At 40.0% G+C, this 22476-nt stretch overlaps 1 protein-coding gene across 1 annotated transcript in view; it reads right to left on the bottom strand.

Annotated features, from left to right (window-relative positions):
- The window catches only part of LOC148946382 (uncharacterized), a 184819-nt gene extending 163216 nt beyond the window's left edge, over positions 1 to 21603 (bottom strand). Inside the window, exon 1 of the mRNA XM_089098426.1 lies at positions 21563 to 21603. The gene's annotated coding sequence lies outside the window, so the exon portion shown is untranslated. The remainder of the gene's footprint in view (positions 1 to 21562) is intronic.
- Between the last annotated feature and the right edge of the window lie 873 nt (positions 21604 to 22476).

Raw genomic sequence — 22476 nt, 5'->3', positions numbered from 1 at the left:
ATTAAACATATAAAACATTTTTATTAGTAAAAAAGAAAATGAGTTTATAATCAAAATATTTGTTCAATTGGAGAGGAAGTTCCTACCCTCCCAGTATACATATTGCACAGTTATCCGCAACATCGATTCGGGAGTATGTGTAATGTTTGCTAATGATTATATCTTCTTCAATAGAGATATCCTGGACACTATTGCGATATTGTATATAAAAATTCAAATTTTGATTTGATTTTTAGTACCTTAAAAGACTGTTCCACGAGTCCTTCTTTTGTTCATTTTGGTGCAACTAAAGTGGTTAATTCAAATGTTGAAAAGATGAAAAACCATATTATGTAAATTTTGCAACCTTTTTCATTTTAAACTCTTATGCGTTTTTAAAATACATTGATGCACTTCAGAAATGTTTCTCCTAGGTTTCCTACATATGAAACATATACACATTTTTAACATATTTATGTATATTTATATAAATATCTACTTTTATTCTAGGCCTGGTGTTTAGTAGGCCAGATAATTATTTGTATTTTAATGGTTTAGCTGCGGTAAATCCAGTATCTGGGTATGGATAATACCTTTCATAGGTTATATTTTATAAGTTTACATAAGTTCATAACGCCTAGGGCGTACAGGCCGTCATTAAATAAGGTCATAATGCCTTGGACATATATGCCGTCATTAAATAATGTCATAACGCCTAGGGCGTACAGGCCGTAATTACAAAAGGTCATACCGCTTAGGACGTAAAGGCCATCATTACATAAGGTCATAACGCCTAGGGCGTATAGGCCGTCATAGCATAAGGTCATAACGCCTAGAGCGTACAGGCCGTTATTACATAAGGTCATAACGCCTAGGGCGTATAGGTCGTCTTTACATAAGGTCATAACGTGTAGGGCGTACAGGCCGTCATTACATAAGGTCATAACGCCTAGGGCTCAAAGGCCTTCATAACAAAATGTAATAACGCCTAGGGCGTATAGGCCGTCATAACATAAGGTCATAACGCCTAGGGCGTAAAGGCCGTCATTACATAAGGTCATAACGCCTAGGGCGTACAGACCATCATTACACAAGGTTATAACGCCTACGGCGTTATAGGCCGTATAACGCCTACGGCGTAATAGGCCTTCTGGCAAGGGATAAGTTGGTCTGGAGATTGCAGCTCAGATTAGGCCCAGCATCTAATAACTAAGACTTTATAATTGGTTAAAATTAGGCACCGAGCCCAAAAAGGATGGCATGGTCTCCTTGGCAGAGTCGCAGGACCTTGTATAAGAGGTACTGGATGACACCATTTGCCCCAGGCCTACCATTACAGCCCAACAGCCTCGCTCGGCGGAAGAGCTGGTTTTGGCAATTGAGCAATTCAAGAGAAACCCGCCTATCACGTTACCTTTCTCCCCAACGCTGAAAATCTTCATCAAGCAGTGCTCAGAAGAATTGCAGTCAAAAACAAATAATACGCCACTCTTAGAACTGGATAATTTATTTGATCCTCTCGACATATCGGACCGAGAGAAAGCATAGACTTTCACTCTTCGAGTAAAATTTCCCCCTTTTCCTCAGTTTTACCCCTTTTTAAATATTGGCAGCTGGCAACCCTGATGGTACGCAGAAATCATGAAACAGAAAATTACAGAAGTGAATGTTTGTGTCTTAATTGTAATTATTTGTATTTTAATTATTTGGGTGTATTAAACCCAATATTTATGGTATGGTATATTATTCATTACATAAAGAGTATACAGGCCGTCATTATATAAGGTCATAACGCCTTGGGCGTACACACCGGAATTACACAAGGTCATAACACCATTGGGTGTACAGACATTTCATAAGTTCATAACACCTTGGGTGTACAGACCGTCATTACATAGGGTCACAACACCTTGGGTGTACATGACGTCATTGCATAAGGTCAAATCACCTTGGGTATACAAACCGTCATTAAATAAGGTCATAACGCCTTGGGCGTACAGACCGGCATTACATAAGATAATAACACCTTGGGTCTACAGGCCACCTTTACATAAGGTCATAACGCCTTGGGAGCACAGACCCTCATTACATAAGGTCATAATGCTTCGGAAGTACAGACCGCCATTATATAAGGTCACGACGCCTTGGACGTACGTACCGTCATTGCATAATATTGTAACGACTACAGCGCTAACCTATAGGTCTGGTTTGGCATGTGGTAAGTTTTTCTGGTGATTAGAGTCGAATTTACTTCCAGCATCCAATTTCAAAAATGCTATGCTAGCTGGATAACAGTATATAATTAGAATATTGATGAAAATATCGTTCACAACGTAGTACTTCTTTGACCCTTTCGGCATCCCGGACCGAGCGAGGGCTTACAAATGTCAAGACGCTTTTTCAGCTTCACAGGTACCACGCTTAAACCCAAAGTTCATTTTGTTACCATCAACTGGATAAGTAGAGTACATAAAGTTCATATCAGTTGACAGAAAGTCATCCTTGGCCTTCGATTCTTCTACACGAGTGACTTTGAGCATGCTATCATACAGTGACCTCATGTTAGGTAGTGTCATAAAGATGTTAAAGGCAGAGAACGTCTCTCCTGACGCTATCACAAAAACTGATAAAGTTCTTGGATTCTGTTAATAGATGTCAGCAGCATCTTTCAAATATTCTTTCTAGAGCATACTCAAAATTATTACCTCTGGAAAGTATTTCATGTTTCCGCCGACTTTAAGGACCTAACTCACAGAATGAGGTTAGGGTTCACTTTCAAAAACAAAATACATCAGTTCAAAGTGCCATCGTGAGCTATGGCCATCTTCAAACCATCCAATGGCTTGCTTACATGAACAATTAAATTCTGCACAATTACCAAAAGTCATTAGTACAGAACATTGTAAAGACCATTATGATTTTTCCAGCCCTTACTTGGGTTCACACTGAGCCAGATATCAGATGATTCTCCTGCACAGACTCGGGTTCAGGCGAGCGAGAAATCAGAATTGCAACCTATACGACGGATCATATTTCTCGGGTTTTCTGGTAGACCAGGAGGTAAAGAGGGTGTACCTAACCCTGGAAAAGATTAAGAACTTGATAAATGCAATCAAGGCGGCTCTGGAAAAATCGCATGCCTCAATAAGGCAACTGATGAAGCTGATTAGACTCATCAATGCAGGCTCAAGAGTAATTCCTTTCAACAGACTACATCTCAGGAAATGTCAGTTACTAATGCTCAGATTGTGGGACAAGTCTTGGAGCAACATAGATTTAAACATCCTAATTACGACAGAGATGAAAGAGGCATTTTCACAGTGGCTGAATAAAGATTGGCTGAGTGAAGGCCTTCCTCTGAAACTCCCTATTGTTTCCAAAACAATATTCACTGACAGCTCAACGTCAGGGGGAGGTGGCTATCTAGAGGACCTACATCAAGACACTTCGGAGACTTGGTCTCCAGAAGAGAAGCCTCTTCAAAAAAATTGCCTCGAGATGCGAGCGGAAGCCAACACAATCAAAGCCTTTGCGGTAGAGCTAAGAAATCAGGTAGTCATAATAGCGACGGAAAACTTGACTGAAGTCAATTACATATACAAAGAGGGCGGAACCCGTTCTTTCTCCCTAGAGGAGGAACCCATAAAGCTCTTTGAGATTACGATGGCCCTGAACGTCCACTTGAGGACAAGACACATCGCCGGGTCACTCAATCTAGTAGCCGGCACACTGTCACGAGAAGAAAAAGGTCTGCCCACGGGATGAAGTCTCAACGACAGTTTCTTCAGAGCCCTGTCAAAAGAGTATGGACTGCCAGAAGTCGATCTATTTATGACTCGATTGAACCGGAAGATCGACGTATATTTCTCACCAGTTCCAGACTCACTTGCGATCGGCGCAGAGGCCCTTGTCCACGATTGGCCGAACAAACACAGCTATGCCTTCACTCCATTTGCCCTGATCTGGGAAAGGTTCTGGAGAAGGTTCAAAAGTCTGTGAACTGCCGAAATAATGCTAATTGCTCCGAGAGGGCCTCGCCAAGCTTGGTACACGAATCTTCTCAACCTGCTAGTAGACTTGCCTATACCCCTCGGAGATTAGTCAGATCTCCTCCAGCAGGGTCGACTTCGCCACCCAGCACTAAGGAATCTATTTTTACACTGCTGGAAGATATCGAGCGTGGACACGAAAAGAGAGGTTTTTCTAAAGAATCTGCCCTTGCAATTGCCCGGTCCAGCGACGATCTACCATTGAATTGTTCAATGAAAAATGGCAAGTGTTCGTAAGTTGGTGTAGTGAAAGGAAGATTAATCCTCTCGCAACCAGAACTCAGACAGTTGCAGAATTCATGATATATCTAAATACTGGTCGAAACTTCACACCATCAACGATAGAAGGTTGTAAAGCAGCAATATGCGGAAGGCTAGCTCTAGCTACAGGAACAGATATCATCAAAGATACTTGTTTGACGAAAATAGTATAGAATTTTGGCATGAGTCACCGCGGACACAACATGATATTCCTGCCTGGAGTCGTGGCCTTGTTCTAATGTATTTAGAACTTCACGATTTCTTGACTTGTGGAATATTGATATGAAGGATGTTACTCTAAAGACGGCATTTATTACTGCCATCGCATGTGGTCGTCGAAGGAGTGAAATACATGCCTTGTCTTTCAGTACAGCACAATTTTTGGATAATTCAGTAACTCCCAGGTTTCTCCCTTAATTTAGACCCGAAACCATGAAGCCTCATGAAATACCTTCTCCTATTCTCCTTCCCGAACTATATGTAGATCTAGCGTTGTGTCCAGTGAGAATACTATCGGCCTACGCACAGCAAACAGCTAACGTGGGGGTCAGAAAAGGGAGAAAAAGGTTCTTCATTCCTTTTTCTAAAAAAGCACCACGAGAGGTGGCAGCTGGAACCATTTCTTCTGGGATAAAGCAGGCCATAACTATGGCATATGAGGCAGCAAAAGAAGAGTGTAGAAAAAGGAAAGCATATGACACAAGATCCATGACGGCATCATGGGCGCTATCAAAATCAGTACCACTTGCTGATATAATGAGTACTGCCGACTGGTCTTCGGAGTCTACTCCCAGACAACACTATCTTCATGAAATAGTAGATCGAACCGATGCTCAAGATTTTGTTGCGGTTCAGACAGTTTTGTAGCTTATACATTTGAATATTGGAGTTTAAAACTAATATTTTACATTAGTTGATTTATGAACCCACCATCAATCGGTTGGAATCTAAGCTTTTGTTAATAGATGTACCAACGTATGAGGTAATGGAGACGCCAAAACCAAACTTTCAAAGGAAAGTTCAGTTTGGCTAGCCGATACTTACCTCATACGTTGGTACATAGAGTCCCTCCCTCCTCCCCGCTCATTGAGAGTTAAGGAATTATAAGGGATTTAGTTTAAAATAGAAACTGGCCTGAATTAGTTATGGAGAGGGATTGGATCGCTGTGGAAACTTTTGTTTTCGGCGGAATTGTGGTGTCTTGGCCCCGTTTCTACATTGCAAAACCAAAGAAAGCTTTTGTTAATAGATGTACCAACGTATGAGGTAAGTATCGGCTAGCCAAACTGAACTTTCCTTCGAAAGTTCGGTTTTTCAAGCTAGGCCCTGGCATGGCTACAAGATAAGCTTGTATATATTGATTCTCATTGTCCCTTATCCTGTAACTGCAGGCAAAGTGAACCTCTTCTTAATGTCATGGTGTCACCATAGGTTCAATAAAACCACCATTGGAAAAATACAAATTCTTCCAGATTGTTTCAGTGGCCAGAAATGCCAATATGCTAGTTAAGAGAGAAAAACTATGTAGCCAATTTTGAAGCCAGGCCCCAGCACACAGTACGTGGTAGGGTTGAATATATTGATTCTTGTTGTAAATTAATTAAAAAAAACTTTCCACAAAATGAGTTTTTCAAAAAAAAGTAAAGAACTCCATTAAAAAAAAAATGACCAAAAATAAAACAAAATAATCTACCAAGCGTTAAACAACTACAAATCAGAATCGATAAATAAATCAAACCCAAAACAAACAGAAATTACAATAAATAACCGACTCGAACTCAAAACGAGCGGAAATTAACATAAATTGGGCTCGAAACCCTTATGCCTTCCCAATGCCAGAACAAAATTTGCCGTTTACTGAAAAAATATAAATATTTTTACTTTTATAACTTTAATAAATCAAATAGTATTAACATTTTGATTACTAAATATCAGTATATATATATTAAACTGACAGTGCACATTCATTTGTATTTTTTTCAGTAAAGTGCAAATTATGTTCTGGCTTTGGGAAGGCATAGGGGTTTTGAGCCCAACTTATGTTAATTTCTGCTCGTTTTGAGCCCAACTTATGTTAATTTCTGCTCGTTTTGAGTTTGACTCGTTTATTTATTGTAGTATCTGTTCGTTTCAGGTTTCATTTATTTATCGATGCTGATTTGTGGTAGTTTCACGCTTGGTAGATTATCTTATTTTACTTTTCTTTGAAAAATTTATTTTGTGGAAAAAGTTCTTTTAATTAATTTCTGTTCCTTTTATATTGACATGGTCTTTTCAGGGAAAAAGAAAATACTACTTTATATCTTTCGTTTTTTTAAGACTTTATAGTTTGCCCTGCTATTTGTATGCTGGAGAAAAATTTTCAGCAATTTTTAACAACATTCACCCTTTTAAAAATCTGGACACAAATAGTAGTTTTTGATTTAGTTTCATACCTCCTCTAGTTGACCTGAAATGGAAAACTTGACACCAATTGAAAAAAAATATGTTTACTTTCTATGATAGCTTGGATACACTTACGCCATTTTGATTTGGTTAAATTTTAAGAGCAGAAGTAACCCCGAAAGTTTGAACATAATACCCTCAGTTGTACTTGGAATACTGCTGAGATGCCTTATTGGGAATTAGCATTAACACAGTGCATTTTGATTTAATCTTAAGTCAACATTTAGTTTTTAAACATAATTATTTGAAAAAAACTACGTTTTCTAAAGAGTTAAAGAGGCTGAGTCACAAGTTTGAACCTTAAACCGTACAGGGATTAGGAGGTGCAGTTGGGGGGCGGCCTTCCCCCTAGTCCCCGCTTTCATATATGAAAGGGGATTTGACCTCCTCAGCGCCTCGCTCTTTACGCTAAAGTTTGACGTTCTCACAACTCTTTTTTTTAAACAATACAAACTTTAGCGTAAAGAGCGAGGCGTTGAGGAGGGCACAGCCCCTTTCATATACGGAAGCGGGGGTTTGGGGGCGGCAGCCCCCCGACTGTGCCTCCTAATCCCTGTACGTTTTAACAGCCCTCCAACTGTGCCTCCTAATCCCTGTACGTTTTAAGGTTCGACCTTGTAACTCAGCCTCTTTAACTCTTTAGAAACCATAGTTTTTTTTCAAATAATTTAAAAAAGAAACTGAGTTTCTTTTTTAAACTTTAAATTCAGTATATAAAAATTTCCTCTGACAGGGAATCGAACCCGGGTCTTCCGCCTGACAGTCAGGAGTATCGACCACTGTATAATAAGACACAATTGTTCTTGTATTTTTAGTGTGTGGAATCTATTTTTGACGCAAGCAAATCACCACAAAACTTGATATTTGGTTTTTGGAAAACAGGGAAGGAGTGATCGGATTGAGCTGAAATTTCGAGTATAAGCTCCCAGGCCCCGAGGAAAGCTTATCCTCTACATTTCACTCCACTACATTCCCGATCGGACAACGTTAAAGGGGGGCTGTGGTGGGAAAATTTAACATGGGCTCTTATAGGAAAACGAGGTTTTTCGTAAATGTAAATTCGGGGGATAATTTTTTCGGTCTGAAAATATCAAAAGGCCCTAACAGGTCGAATTCCGCTTCCAATGAGTCCTCATTCACCCGGATCCGTTGCCAACTGTGGCCTGTAGGCGTGGCTAATAAAAAAAAGAGAAATGAATATTAAGTGGCTATATCTGGTTTTTGGAAAACAGGGAAGGAGTGATCGGATTTAGCTGTAATTTCGAGGATAAGTCCCGGGCCCTAGGAAAGCTTAATCTCTAAATTTCAGCCCAATCGGACAACGTTAAAGGGGCTGTGGTGGGAGGGTCGAAACTTCCGGCCCAGTTTACCCCATGAAGATAAAGTCGGAGGAGGATGAAATTTTGCACGTTTCTTAGTTTGAGCTTGGGCTACAAAATGCAATCACCGCCATCTCTCTGCGACTTCTAGGACCGGAAATCGCTTAACATTGTGGTGGGTCGCCTCTTTAAAGAGGCACAAGTGTGCCTCCTTGATGGGCAAATGGGAAGGTGGGCGTGGGAGGCGGATTAGTTGCCCTCCAATCACTTTCGACTATTAAAAAGGGCATCGGCCCTTTCTATTTTAAATCGAATGAGCCCTTTTCGAAGTTCCCACGACAATCCCTTCGATACAAAGTGCCCTGGTCTAAACAACAACAACAACAAAAAATAATACATTATATCCACATCGATCTTTACCATAAAAATGTCAAGCCTTCCAATCACTTTCGACTACTAAAAAAGGTACTAGACCTTTCGATTTCCAATCGAATGAGCCCTTTTTGTAACTAGAACGCTTTCTATAAACACCTTATATGCCCCCAGGGCACAAATTACAACCCTTACCCTAAGGGCTGTTAGGGTTGTTGTCATCCTCTAAGACCTAATTTCCAGAACTTTCAACTACGTTAAACAAAATGGCTATCTCAAAATTTTGATTGGATTTGTTTGGGGAAACGGTGGGCATGAGAGGGGCGGTAGTCGCTCTCCAATGAATTTCAACTATTAAAAATGGCACTAGCCCTTCCAATTTCCAATCAAATGAGCAATTTTGAAGTTTCTACGACAAACCTTTCAATAAAAATCTTATATGCCTCCAGGACATAACTTACAACCCTTGCCCTGCGGGCTGGTGGGGGGGGGGGTGTCATTCTCGAAGATCTAATTTCCAGAACTTTCTACTACGTTGAACAAAATGGATATCTGAAAATTTTGACTGGATGTGTTTGGAGAAATTGTGAGCGTGAAAGGGGGGTTAGTTACCCTCCAATCACTTTCGACTATTAAAAAGGGCACTACACCTCTCAATTTCCAATTGAATGAGCCCCTTTTGAAGTTTTACGACAACGCTTTCTATGAAAACCTTATATGCCCCAGGGCATAACTTACAACCTTTGCCCTTGGGCTCTGGGGGATTTGTCATCCTTAAATACATAATTTCAAGAACTTTCAACTACGTTGAACAAAATGGCTATCTCTAAACTTTGACTGGATGTGTTTGGGGACATGGTGGGCGTAAGAGGGGGTTTAATTACTCTCCACTCAATTTCGACTATTAAAAAGGGCAATTTCAATTTCCAATCAGATGGGCCCTTTTTGAAATTTCTATAAGAGCTATCTTTATAAACTTTATATACCCCCAGGGCATAACTTAAAACCCTTGCATTGAGGGCTCTGAGGGGGTTATAAATCTAAAAGACCTAATTTCAAGAACTTTCAGCTACGTTGAACAAAATAGATGTCTCAAAATTTTTTTGGAAAAAATTTTCAAAATTTGATTGGATGTGTTTAGGAAAATGGTGGTTGTGAGAGGGGCGTTAGTCGGTCTCCAATCACTTTCAACTATTAAAAAAGGCAATAGCCCTTTCAATTTCCAATTGAATGAGCCCTTTTGAAGTTTCTACGACAACACTTTAAATAAAAACCTTATATGCCCCCAGGGCATAACTTACAACCCTTGCCCTGAGGGCTGTAGGGGGGGAGAGGGGTTATCATCCTTAAAGACCGAACTTCCAAACTTACAACTACGTTGAATAAAATTTTTGAATGGATGTGTTTGGGGGAAAGGTGGGGGTGCGAGGGGGGTTGGTTGCCCTCAAATCACTTTCGACTATTAAAAAGGGCACTAGCCCTTTGAATTTCAAATCGAATGAGCCCCTTTTCAAGTTTCTATGAAAAAGATTTCAATAAAAACCTTATACGCCCCCAGGGCATAACTTATAACCTTTGTCCTGAAGACTGTGGAGGGAGTGTCCTGCTCAAAGTTATAATTTCCTGAACTTTGAACTGCGTGGAACAAAATGCCTATCTCAAAATTTTGATTTGATGTGTTTGGGGAAATAGTGGTCGTGGAAGGGGTGTTAGTTGCCTTCCAATCACTTTCGTATATTAAAAAGGGTACTAGCCATTTCAATTTTCAATCGAATGAGCCCTTTTTGAAGTTTCTACAACATTGCGTTCTATAAAAACCTTAGATGCCCCCAGGGCATAAGTTACAACCCTTGCCCTGAGGGCTGGGAGGGGGGGGGTGTCATCCTCAAAGACCAAATTTCCAGAACTTAAAACTACGTTGAATAAAATGGCTATCTCAAAATTTTAATTAGACGTGTTTGGGGAAAAGGTGGGCGTGGGAAGGGGTGTTTGTTGCCTTCCAATCACTTTCGACTATCAAAAAGGGCACTAGCCATTTCAATTTCCAATCGAATGAGCCCTTTTTGAAGTTTCTACGACCATGTGTTCTATAAAAACCTTAAATGCCTCCAGGGCATAACTTACAACCCTGGCCCTGAGATCTGTGGGGGGGGGGGGTTGTCATCCTCAAAGACCTAATTTCCAGAACTTAAAACTACGTTGAATAAAATGGCTATCTCAAAATTTTGATTAGATGTGTTTGGGGAAAAGGTGGGCGTGAGAGGGGGGTTAGTTGCCTTTCAATCACTTTGGACTATTAAAAAGGGCACTAGCCCTTTGAATTTCTAATAGAATGAGCCCTTTTTCAAGTTTCTATGACAAAGACTTCAATAAAAACCTTATATGCCTCCAGGGCATAACTTATAACCCTTGCCCTGAAGACTGTGGAGGGGAGCCCTTTGAATTTCCAATCGAATGAGCCCTTTTTCAAGTTTCTATGACAAAAATTTCAATAAAAACCTTATTTGCCCCCAGGGCATAACTTATAACCCTTGCCCTGAAGACTATGGGGGAGTTTCCTGCTCAAAGGTATAATTTCCTGAACTTTGAACTGCGTGGGACAAATTGGCTATCTCAAAATTTTTATTGGAGGTGTTGGTGGGGAAATGGTGGGCGTGGAAGGGGTGTTTGTTGCCTTCCAATCACTTTCGAGTATTATACAGGGCACTAGCCATTTCAATTTCTAATTGAATGAGCCCTTTTGAAGTTTCTACGACAACGCTGTCAATAAAAACTTTATATGCCCCCAGGGCATAACTTACAACCCTTGCCCTGAGAAAATGGTGGGCGTGGACGGGGTGTTTGTTGCCTTCCAATCACTTTCGACTATTATAAAGGGCACTAGCCATTTCAATTTCCAATTGAATGAGCCCTTTTGAAGTTTCTACGACAACGCTGTCAATAAAAACTTTATATGCCCCCAGGGCATAACTTACAACCCTTGCCCTGAGAGCTGTGGGGGGGGAGGGGTTGTCATCTTTGAAGACCTAATTTCCAAAACCTTCAACTATGTTGAATAAAATGGCTATTGGATGTGTTTGGGGAAAAGGTGGGCGTGAGAAGGGGGCTAGTTGCCCTCAAATCACTTTAGTCTATTAAAAAGGGTACTAGCCCTTTGAATTTCAAATCGAATGAGCCCTTTTTAAAGTTTCCTCCACTGAGGAAACTGCGTAGAGGAATTGTTTTCCTCCACTCTTTCTCCCTCTTGAGGGTCCTGACCTTTGATGACATTTAAAAAACTGTGTGTTATCAAAGTGAAACCTTGCAAAATAGATCTTCTGCTTAAATGAAGTGCAACAAAATTGTTTTCAGCTTCAAGACTGTGGGGGGAGTGTCCTGCTCAAAGGTATAATTTCCTGAACTTTGAACTGCGTGGAACAAAATGGCAATCTCAAAATCTTTATTGGATGTTTTTGGGGAAATGGTGGGCGTGGAAGTTTATACGACAAAACGTTCTATAAAATCCTATTTTAACCCATGGAATAGCCTAACGCTCTTTCCCGGAGGGTTGTGGGGGGGTGTCCTCATAGAAGACCATAAATTCCAGACCTTAAAAACTTAGTGAATAAAATTGCTGTATCGAAACTCTGATTGGATAAGTTTGGGGAAATGGTGGGCATGAGAGGGGGGTTAGTTGCCTTCTAATCACTTTCGACTTTTAAAAAGGGCACTAGCCCTTTGAATTTTCAATCGAATGAGCCTTTTTTTGCGTTTCTACGACAACGGCTTCTATAAAAAACCTTATAGGCCCCAGGGCATAACTTACAACCCTTGCCCTGAGGGCTGGGGGGGTGTCATTCTCAAAGACCTAACTTCCAGAACTTTCTACTACGTTAAACAAAATGGCTAGCTGAAAATTTTGATTGGATGTGTCTGGAGGAATGGTGCGCGTGAGAGGGTGGTTAGTTACCCTTCCAACACTTTCGACTATTAAAAAGGGCACAAGCCCTATCAATTACCAATTTAATGAGCCCTTTTGAAGTTTTTATGACAACTCTATCTATAAAAACCTTATATGCCCCTAGGGTATAACTTACAACCTTTGCCCTTGGGCTTTGGGGGATTTGCCGTCCTTAAATACATAATTTCCAGAACTTTCAACTACGTTGACCAAAATGGCTATCTCTACACTTTAATTGAATGTGTTTGGGGAAATGGTGGGCGTAAGAGGAGGTTTAATTACTCTCCACTCACTTTCAAGTTACGCCCCCAGGGCATAACTTAACCCTTGTCCTGAGGGTTGTGGGGGGGGGGGGAGGGGTTGTCATCCTTAAAGACCTAATTTCCAAAACTTTCAACTACGTTGAACAAAATGGCTATCTAAAAATTTTTATTGGATGTGTTTGGGGAAAAGGTGGGCGTGAGAGGGGGTTAGCTACCCTCAAATAACTTTTGATAATAAAAAGGGGCACTAACCCTTTAAATTTCAACTCGAATGAGTCTTTTTTTAAGTTTCTACCACAAAGCTTTCAATAAAAACCTTGTATGCCCCAGGGCATAACTTAAAACCCTTGCCCTGAGGACTGTGGGGGAGGGGGGAGGGGGGAGTGTCCTGCTCAAAGGCATAATTTCCTGAACTTTGAACTGCGTGGAACAAAACGGCTATCTCAAAATTTTATTGGATGTGTTTGGGGAAATGGTGGGCGTGGATTGGGTGTTTGTTGCCTTCCAATCACTTTCGACTGTTAAAAAGGGCACTAGCCATTTCAATTTACAATTGAATGAGCCTTTTTTGAAGTTTCTACGACAACGCGTTCTATAAAAACCTTATATGCCCCCCGACCATAACTTACAACCCTTGCCCTGAGGGCTGTGGGGGGGGGGGTGTCATCCTCAAAGACCTAATTTCCAGAACTAATTTACAGAATTTTCAACTACGTTGAACAAAATGGCTATCTGAAAATTTTGATTGGATGTGTTTGGAGGAATGGTGGGCGTGAGAGGGGGGTTAGTTATCCTCCAAAAAATTTCGACTATTAAAAAGGGCACTAGCCCTCTCAATTTCCAATTGAATGTGCCCCTTTTGAAGTTTTACGACAACTCTATCTATAAAAACCTTATATACCCCCAGGGCATAACTTACAAACCTTGCATTGAGGACTTTGAGGGGGTTATAATCCTAAAAGACCTAATTTCAAGAACTTTCAACTACGTTGAACTAAATGGATATCTCAAAATTTTGATTGGATGTGTTTGGGAAAATGGTGGGCATGAGGGGCGTTAGTCGGTCTCTAATCACTTTCAACTATTAAAAAAGGCACTAGCCCTTTAAATGTCCAATTGAATGAGCCCTTTTGAAGTTTCTACAACAACGCTTTCAATAAAAACCTTACATGCCCCCCGGGCATAACTTACAACCCTTGCCCTGAGGGCTGTGGGGGGGGGGAAGTGTTGTTATCCTTAAAGACCTAATTTCCAAAACTTTCAACTACGTTGAATGAAATGGCTATCTAAAAATTTTGATTGGATGTGTTTGGGCAAAAGGTGGGCAAGAGAGAGGGATTTAGTTACCCTTAAATCACTTTCGACTATGAAAAAGGGCATTAGCCCTTAGAATTCTCATTCGAATGAGCCCTTTTTCAAGTTTCTATGACAAAAATTTCAATAAAAACCATATTTGCCCCCAGGGCATAGCTTATAACCCCTGCCCTGAAGACTATGGGGGAGTGTCCTGCTTAAAGGCATAATTTCCTGAACTTTGAACTGCGTGGAACAAAATGGCAATCTCAAAATCTTTATTGGATGTTTTTGGGGAAATGGTGGGCGTGGAAGTTTCTACGACAAAACGTTCTACAAAACCTTATATGCCCCCAGGGCATTACTTACAACCCTTGCCCTGAGGGCTGTGGGGGGGGGTGTCATCCTCAAAGACCAAATTTCCAGACGTTAAAACTAGGCATACGTTGAATAAAATGGCTATCTCGAAATTTCGATTGGATGTGTTTGGGGAAAAGATGGGCGTGATAGGGGGGTTAGTTGCCCTCTAATCACCTTTGACTTTTAAAAAGGGCACTATCCCTTTGAATTTCCAATCGAATGAGCCTTTTTTGAAGTTTCTACAACAACGCCTTCTATAAAAAACCTTATATGCCCCAGGGCATAACTTACAACCCTTGCCCTGAGGGCTGGGGGGGTGTCATTCTGAAAGACCTAATTTCCAGAACTTTCTACTACGTTAAACAAACTGGCTATCTGAAAATTGTGATTGGATGTGTCTGGAGGAAAGGTGGGCGTGAGAGGGGGTTAGTTATCCTCCAATCACTTTTGACTATTAAAAAGGGCACTAGCCCTCTCAATTTCCAATTTAATGAGCCCTTTTGAAGTTTTATGACAACTTATCTATAAAAACCTTATATGCCCCCAAGGCATAACTTACAACCTTTGCCCTTGGGCCTTGGGGGATTTGCCGTCCTTAAATACATAATTTCCAAAACTTTCAACTACGTTGACCAAAATGGCTATCTCTACACTTTGATTGAATGTGTTTGGGGAAATGGTGGGCGTAAGAGGGGGTTTCATTACTCTCCACTCACTTTCGACTACTAAAAAGGGCAATTTCAATTTCCAATCAAATGAGCCCTTTTGAAATTTCTACAACAACTTTCTATATAAACTTTATATGCCCCCAGGGCATAACTTACAAACCTTGCTCTGAGGGGGTTATAATCCTAAAAGACCTAATTTCAAGAAGTTTCAACTACGTTGACAAAAGGGATATCTAAAAATTTTGATTGGATGTGTTTGGGAAAATGGTGGGCGTGAGAGGGGCGTTAGACGGTCTCCATTCACTTTCAACTATTAAAAAAAGCACTAGCCCTTTAAATTTCTAATTGAATGAGCCCTTTTGAAGATTTTATGACAGCGCTTTCAATAAAAACCTTATACGCCCCCAGGGCATAACTTACCCCTTGCTCTGAGGGCTGTGGGGTGGGGGGGAGTGTCATCCTTAAAGACCTAATTTCCAAAACTTTCAACTACGTTGAATAAAATAGCTATCTAAAACTTTTGATTGGATGTGTTTGGGGAAAAGGTGGGCGTGAGAGGGGGTTAGTTGCCCTCAAATCACTTTCGACTATTAAAAAAGGGCACTATACCTTTATATTTCAAATCGAATGATACTTTTTTCAAGTTTCTAAGACAAAGCTTTCAATAAAAACATTATATGCCCCCAGGGAATAACTTATAACCCTTGTCCTGAGGGCTGTGGGGGGACTGTCCTGCTCAAAGGCATAATTTCCTGAACTTTGAACTGCGCGGAACAAAATGGCTATCTCAAAATCTTTATTGGATGTGTTTGGGGAAATGGTGGGTGTGGACGGGGTGTTTGTTGCCTTCTAATCACTTTAGACTATTAAAAAGGGCACTAGCCATTTCAATTTCCAATCGAATGAGCCCTTTTTTAAGTCCCTATGACAACACTTTCAATAAAAACCTTATATACCCCCAGGGCATAACTTACACCCTTGCCCTGCGGGCTATGGGGGGGGGGTTGTCATCCTTAAAGACCTAATTTCCAAAATTTCAACTACGTTGAATAAAATGGCTAACAAGAACTTTTGATTGGATGTGTTTCGGGAAAAGGTGGGCGTGAGAGGGGGTTAGTTGCCCTCAAATCACTTTCGACTATTAAAAAGTGCATTAGCCCTTCGAATTTCCAATTGAATGAGCGCTTTTTCAAGTTTCTATGACAAAGATTTCAATAAAAACTTTATATGCCCCCAGGGCATAACTTATAACCCTTTCCCTGAAGACTGTGGGGGGGGGGGAGGGGGGTGTCCTGCTCAAAGGCATAATTTCCTGAACTTTGAACTGCGTGGAACAAAACGGCTATCTCAAAATTTTATTGGATGTGTTTGGGGAAATCGTGGGCGTGGAAAGGGTGTTTGTTGCCTTCCAATCACTTTCGACTGTTAAAAGGGCACTAGCCAATTCAATTTCCAATTGAATGAGCCCTTTTTTAAGTTTCTACAACAACGCGTTCAATAAAAACCTTATATGCCCCCAGGGCATAAATTACAACCCATGCTCTGAGGGCTGTGGGGTGGGGGGGGGGGGTTGTCATCCTCAAATACCTAATTTCCAGAACTTAAAACTACGTAGAATAAAATGGATATCTCAAATTTTTGATTAGATGTGGTTGGGGAAAAGGTGGGCCTGAGAGGGGGGTTAGTAGCCCTCCAATCACTTTCACCTCCAATCACCAATCACTTTATTAAAAAGGGCACTAGCCCTTTGAATTTCCAATTGAATGGGCCTTTTTTGAAGTTTCTACAACAACACCTTCTATAAAAAAAAACCTTATATGCCCCCAGGGCATAACTTACAACCCTTGCCCTAAGGGCTATGGGGGACTGTCCTCAAAAACATAATTTCTATCTGGAAATCAACTACGCTGAACAAAACCTTATATACCCCTGGGGCACAAGTTACAACCCTTAGTTCCCTGTGCTCTGAGGGGAGGGGGATGTTGACCCTGAAGTTTTGTCATTTGATTATTGGACTATTTCAAAGAAGATGGATATCTCAAATCCATCAGAATGCATTTAAGGAAAAGAGGGTGTAGGGGAGGGGGAGACACCCTTCAATAACTTTTGACTCTTAAAGAGGTAATTGGAACTTTCAATTTTCAATCAAATGAGCTACCTCTGAACTTTATACAACCAACCCTTACATAAAAACATTATATGCCCCCAGGGGATAACTTAAAACACTTGCCCCTGGGATGTTGTGTTGACCCTGGAGTTTTTGTTATCTGATGTTTGAACTATTTTTAATAAAATGGCTTTTATTGGCATCTCAAAATTTTTAATGGATGTGTTCAGGGAAAAAATGGTGTGGGGCAGGGGGCTAGTTGACCTCAAATCTCTTTTAACTCTTAAAAAGTGAGCTCAAACTTTCAATTTCCAATCAAATAAACCCCTTCTGAAGTTTATACAAGTAACCCTTCCATAAAAACCAGATGTGGCCCCAGTGCATAACTTACAATGCCTGCCCCTGGGGATTGTGTCCACCCTGGAGTTTCTGTTATCTGATCCTTGAACCAAGATTAAAATTTTTACTGGATGCATTTGGGGGAAAAAGGGTGTGGGGGTTATTTATCCTCCAATGACTTTTGACTCCTAAAAAGGGCACTATAACTACCAATTTCCAATTGAACAAGCCCCCTCAAAATTAACACTGTTATCCCTTCCATAAAAACCTTTTATGCCTTTGGGACATAATTTAAAACACATACCCCCAGGTTCTAGTGGCCTGTGTCAGCATAAAAAAGGCATTGAGTGGTATGTTCACTTTATTTGTAAGTGAATAATATGAACTGCAAAAAATTTACCAAAATTTGCCTGCTTGACAGACCTATTTTGATGAAACACTTTACCTCAATTTTCAGTTTCTTTTTCTCTGGTTTTAGGTTAGTAAATGCTACTCCTGTTTTTGAGTAGAATTTTAAGCCATATCATGGGTTTTTGTAAATATAGGAAATGTATAGGCTATGCAGATCTTTGAAAACTTGTAAATTGGGATTGAGCAGTTGTGAAGCTGAAAAATGTTTTTCTTGTACTTCATTTAGGCAGAAGATATATTTTGCAAGGTTATACTTTAAAAACACAAAGATTTATTGAGGTCATCAAAAGTCACAGCCCTCTAGAAAGAGAAGGATAGAGATGAGTTCTCCAAAATACCTTTCAGGGCATACTTTAGTATGTAGACTCATCCCTGAACGTTTCATTTTCCTAACCTAACCCCTTTCCAAAATACCAAACATAGCTTAACTAAAATTTTACCAATTGTTTTCAAACTTACAATTTGATTATAAATCTATTTATTGAAAGTTAGATAATCTGAAACCATTGATTTGCCACTATTAAAATGGATGTTGTTGTTGTTTAATGCATTCAACCAATTGGTCATATGCATTTGTATCACTTGATTGTTCTGTGACTTCTGGAATCACTAGCTTGCTTTAATGTCACTTCAGTCAATTTTAACTGAACTGATCACGTATCACCTATCTTGCTATTCATAGGGGGTTATTCACCTGCAGTAACTCTCTGCATTGAAAAACAGGAATCAAAATAATGCAACTGCTTTGTCATACAGCAATTAAAGTACATATACAACACAATTATAGTAAATAATACATTTTTACATTATAACGTGTCACATACTTCCAGATATAGATATTTAATCAGATAATATATTAAAAGATAAATAAGGATAATAAAAACAAATAAAATAGAAAAAAGGAGATCTCTAAAATAAATTAATATGGGAAGGGGTATCATGGCCTGCAAGATTAATATAATATGGTACCATCTACCAGGTATCTTGCTAATTATAGGGGTTATTCACCAGCAACACCTGCCAGCAATTATAAGCAGGAACCAGAATGATGCAATTACTTTATCAAACAGCAAATATAATGCTTATACAAGTCAATTACAATAAATAATACAAATAACCTGTCACCTAGATCAAAATGTAAACAAATAAGGTAACTCTAAAAAAGAAACATGCAGGAAAAAATTTAAGGAATGAACCAAACCAGTAATCTTAACCAAATTACTTAATAAGTTTGTGCTTAGTCATCCAAGCCAAAATCAAGGAAAAACAGTGGAGAGATAACTAGTCATTTGTCTGAGAAAAGGCTAACCTAGGTCTCTGTAGCCTAATTATAGCACCTTCTGGGCTAGGTACAGACTCATTTCCTTTCTGCTTTGCCAGGAATGCTGTTAACTGCTGACATTGTGGGAAGGAACAGACCTTCTCTATTTAGGTTTTCAACTGACTTATTTAGGCTACAGACTGCATTTTGAAAATATGTTGGTGCTAACTTAGAAAGCAGTTCACAAAAAGATGTAATAGCCTGATCAGAGATCTGCTTTGCAACACCTTCAAACATGACCATGTACCTCATGTTGAGTTCCTCAACTGGAGGTTGATTAGAGGCTGTTTTCACAAGGACTCTGGTTGAACTTGAGTTCAACTAAAATCCTTGTGAAAACAACAAAAGATAGATAAAATCCATCTTTTGTTCAACTCAGAGAAGGATTTTCAACTTAGAATTCTATGCAGGTTGACATTCTACTCTGCTATTAACACAGAATTGAACAAACAATGGATTTGAGCTCAACTTTAGATAGATTCAAGGAGGATTTATGCAAAAACATACATCCAGCAAGCACATCCAGTGCAAAAACATAAATCCATGTGGAAGTTGAACTCAAGTCCTTATGAAAATGGCCTCTAGGAGTCAGTGGAGGGAAAGAGTGTGTGTACCATGGGGATGTGTTCTGTATGTTTAGGAAGTCCTTTCTTCAAGACCTCAGCAGCAATCCTCAGGGAACATTATTGGTGAAAGAGTAAGTTACAATTGCTTTCTTCTCCATGAATACTGGGCACTCCTTAGCAATAGCAGCATGGTTACCATTGCAGTTGGAGCACTTGATTACCTGATCTTCCTTAACTGTTTTAGATTAGGGGCATTCATCAAGGTTGTGTTGTCCACTATGAAGTAGACATCTTCTGCCTCTGCAGCAACTAGAAGCCATGTGGCCAAAACCTTGGCAATTGTAACACTGCATTGCCCAGGGGATAAACTGCTTAACTATATACCTTGCACCCCAAATATATATTTTCAGAGGGAAATGAACATCCTGATTAAAGGTGCAAACCAAAGGGATAATTGATGGGCTTGGGTTTTCAAAGGCCAGTGTCACTTGTTGCATTTTGTCGTCAACTTGGACCTCATTGACAAAATCATCCAGATGGGTGACCTCCTCAGATGGGATAAATACAATGCCTTTTCTGTTTCTGATTAAAGTAGGGTTAGAGCTAGGACCAAGCACAAACTTTACCTTACATCCATTTACTGCTATATCTGAAATAGAAAGTATAGCAGCAGCTACTGACTGGTTCATAGCTATTATGATAATGGAACCATCTGGTCCAAGTTTTTCTAACATTGAACCATAATGGCCCCTGCACTCATGATTTTGGAGATGTTGAAACAGTTTTTTGGCAATAACAGTTCTACTGCCAGTAAAGTTCTATGAAATCATATTATTGAGTTAGGACTAAAGTGAATACACCATTCAATGCCTTTTTTTATGCTGATTACAAATATAATAAGCATTTCTATCGTAAATGAATTTCAGCCCCCCTCCCCTATATAGGCTATACCTAACCTAACCCAACCTAAACTAACCCTGAATTGGCAGATATAGGGGGGGGGGGGGCTGAAATTCATTTCCAATAGAAATGCTTATTATATTTGCAATCAGCATAAAAAAAGGCATCAAATGGTGTATTCACTTTATTCCTAACTCAATAATATGATTTGGTAAATATTGACCACCTTTTTTTAATGCTGATTACAAATATAATAAGAATTTCTATCGGAAATGAATTTCAGCCTCCCCCCCCCCCTATATAGGCTATACCTAACCTAACCCTTAATTAGCATATTTAGGGGGGGGGGCTGAAATTCATTTCCAATAGAAATGCTTATTATATTTGTAATCAGCATAAAAAAGGCATCCAATAATGTATTCACTTTAGTCCTAACTCAATAATATGATTTTGTAGAACTTTACCCTACTGCCTAATGTCAACAACCTAGGCCTATTGGTCTCATTTGGACCTTCAACACCCAGCCAAAAACCTTACATTAGAGTTATTGGGGTCAGTGGTGATAGGACTACTAACCATCCTGTCAGTCATCATAAATAAAACGCCGAGGGGTTAAAAACAAACAGGTAAAACAACAAAATCAAATCAAAAAAGGGAAATAAATTGTCAAATAAATAAAACAAGTAGGCTACAAGCAGAGGGGGGGGGGGCCTCAGGCAATAACAAATTAAGCAATCAATAATATAAATCAAAAGCAGGCACAGCACTATGTATCAAAGCAGGGTAAAAAAGGGTTTGATAAGCACCCTCAAGCAGCTTGGCTGTTGCAATATGCAGGAATCTAAGAAAGTCTGCAGCAAGCACATTAACAGTCAAAACAAGCCAAAGGCCAAAAATTGCACAACAGAACGAGTGTACAGGTGTCAGGGACTCCAAAGGGCCGAGCGCCTTGTGTTTTAATCAACAAACCATGGCACAGAGGACAGAGCTATCCCTATATAGCAATTTTGAATATCTTATTATTCTTCTTCTTCAGTTCAGTGTGGCCAGATCGTGAACAAAAAAGTAAGCCGCAGCCTTTGAAAAACAAGCCAAAAATAAGCCAGACAATTTTTTGCCCAAAATCTAACTTTACTTTTAATGGTGTCCAAGTTTTGACGGCCGTTTTATAGAAATACTCACCACTATTCAGGTCCTTTGATCCTACTGGCATTATCCACCTTTCAATTAGTTCCCTGGTTTGCGGAAGTTCAGTTCCAGTGTAGAGATTATTTTTAGGCTGCATTTAGTAGAATTGCGATAAACCGCTACCCCATGTGGAACTCTAGAGACTTTACAGAAATTCCCGCGCGCTATGTTAAGAAAATGCTCGACCGTGCTTACTTTCCTGTCCAACAGTTCGGGGAAAAATATTGACAAGGACGCCCACCGGCTCGATTTCTCCTGTGTTAGTTCGAGCACTGTCCGTGTGTGCGCTGCAATTTCTGTATCCCATAATTTCACTGAGTCGGACCTCCGATTACTATAATGATACTCTGTGACCCAATGCAGCACAACTTACAACGCCTGCCCCAGGCCCTGGGGGGTAGTGAGGACACCTGAATTTTTGCTATCTGACTTTTGAGCAATTTTTAACTTAATGGCTATCTCAAAATTTTTATTGGATGTATTTGGAGAAAAGGAGCATGGGGGAGGGGGCTAGTTGCCCTCCAATCTCTTTTTACTCTAAAAAAATGAACTAGAACTTTCAATTTCCAATCAAATGAGCCATCTCTGAAGTTTTTACAAGCATCCCTTCACTAAGAGCCATATATTCCCCAGGGCGTAACTTACAACACCTGCCCCTGGGCCCTGGGGGGCTGTGTTGACCCTGGAGTTTTTGT

The sequence above is a fragment of the Artemia sp. Qi Xiang Cuo genome, chromosome 12 (genome assembly GCF_049724085.1).
Source record: "Artemia sp. Qi Xiang Cuo chromosome 12, ASM4972408v1, whole genome shotgun sequence".
In the NCBI taxonomy this organism is placed as follows: Eukaryota; Metazoa; Arthropoda; class Branchiopoda; order Anostraca; family Artemiidae; genus Artemia; species Artemia sp. Qi Xiang Cuo.
The sequence above is the reverse complement of the archived record's forward strand: the minus strand, read 5'-3'. Positions and strand labels throughout refer to the sequence as shown.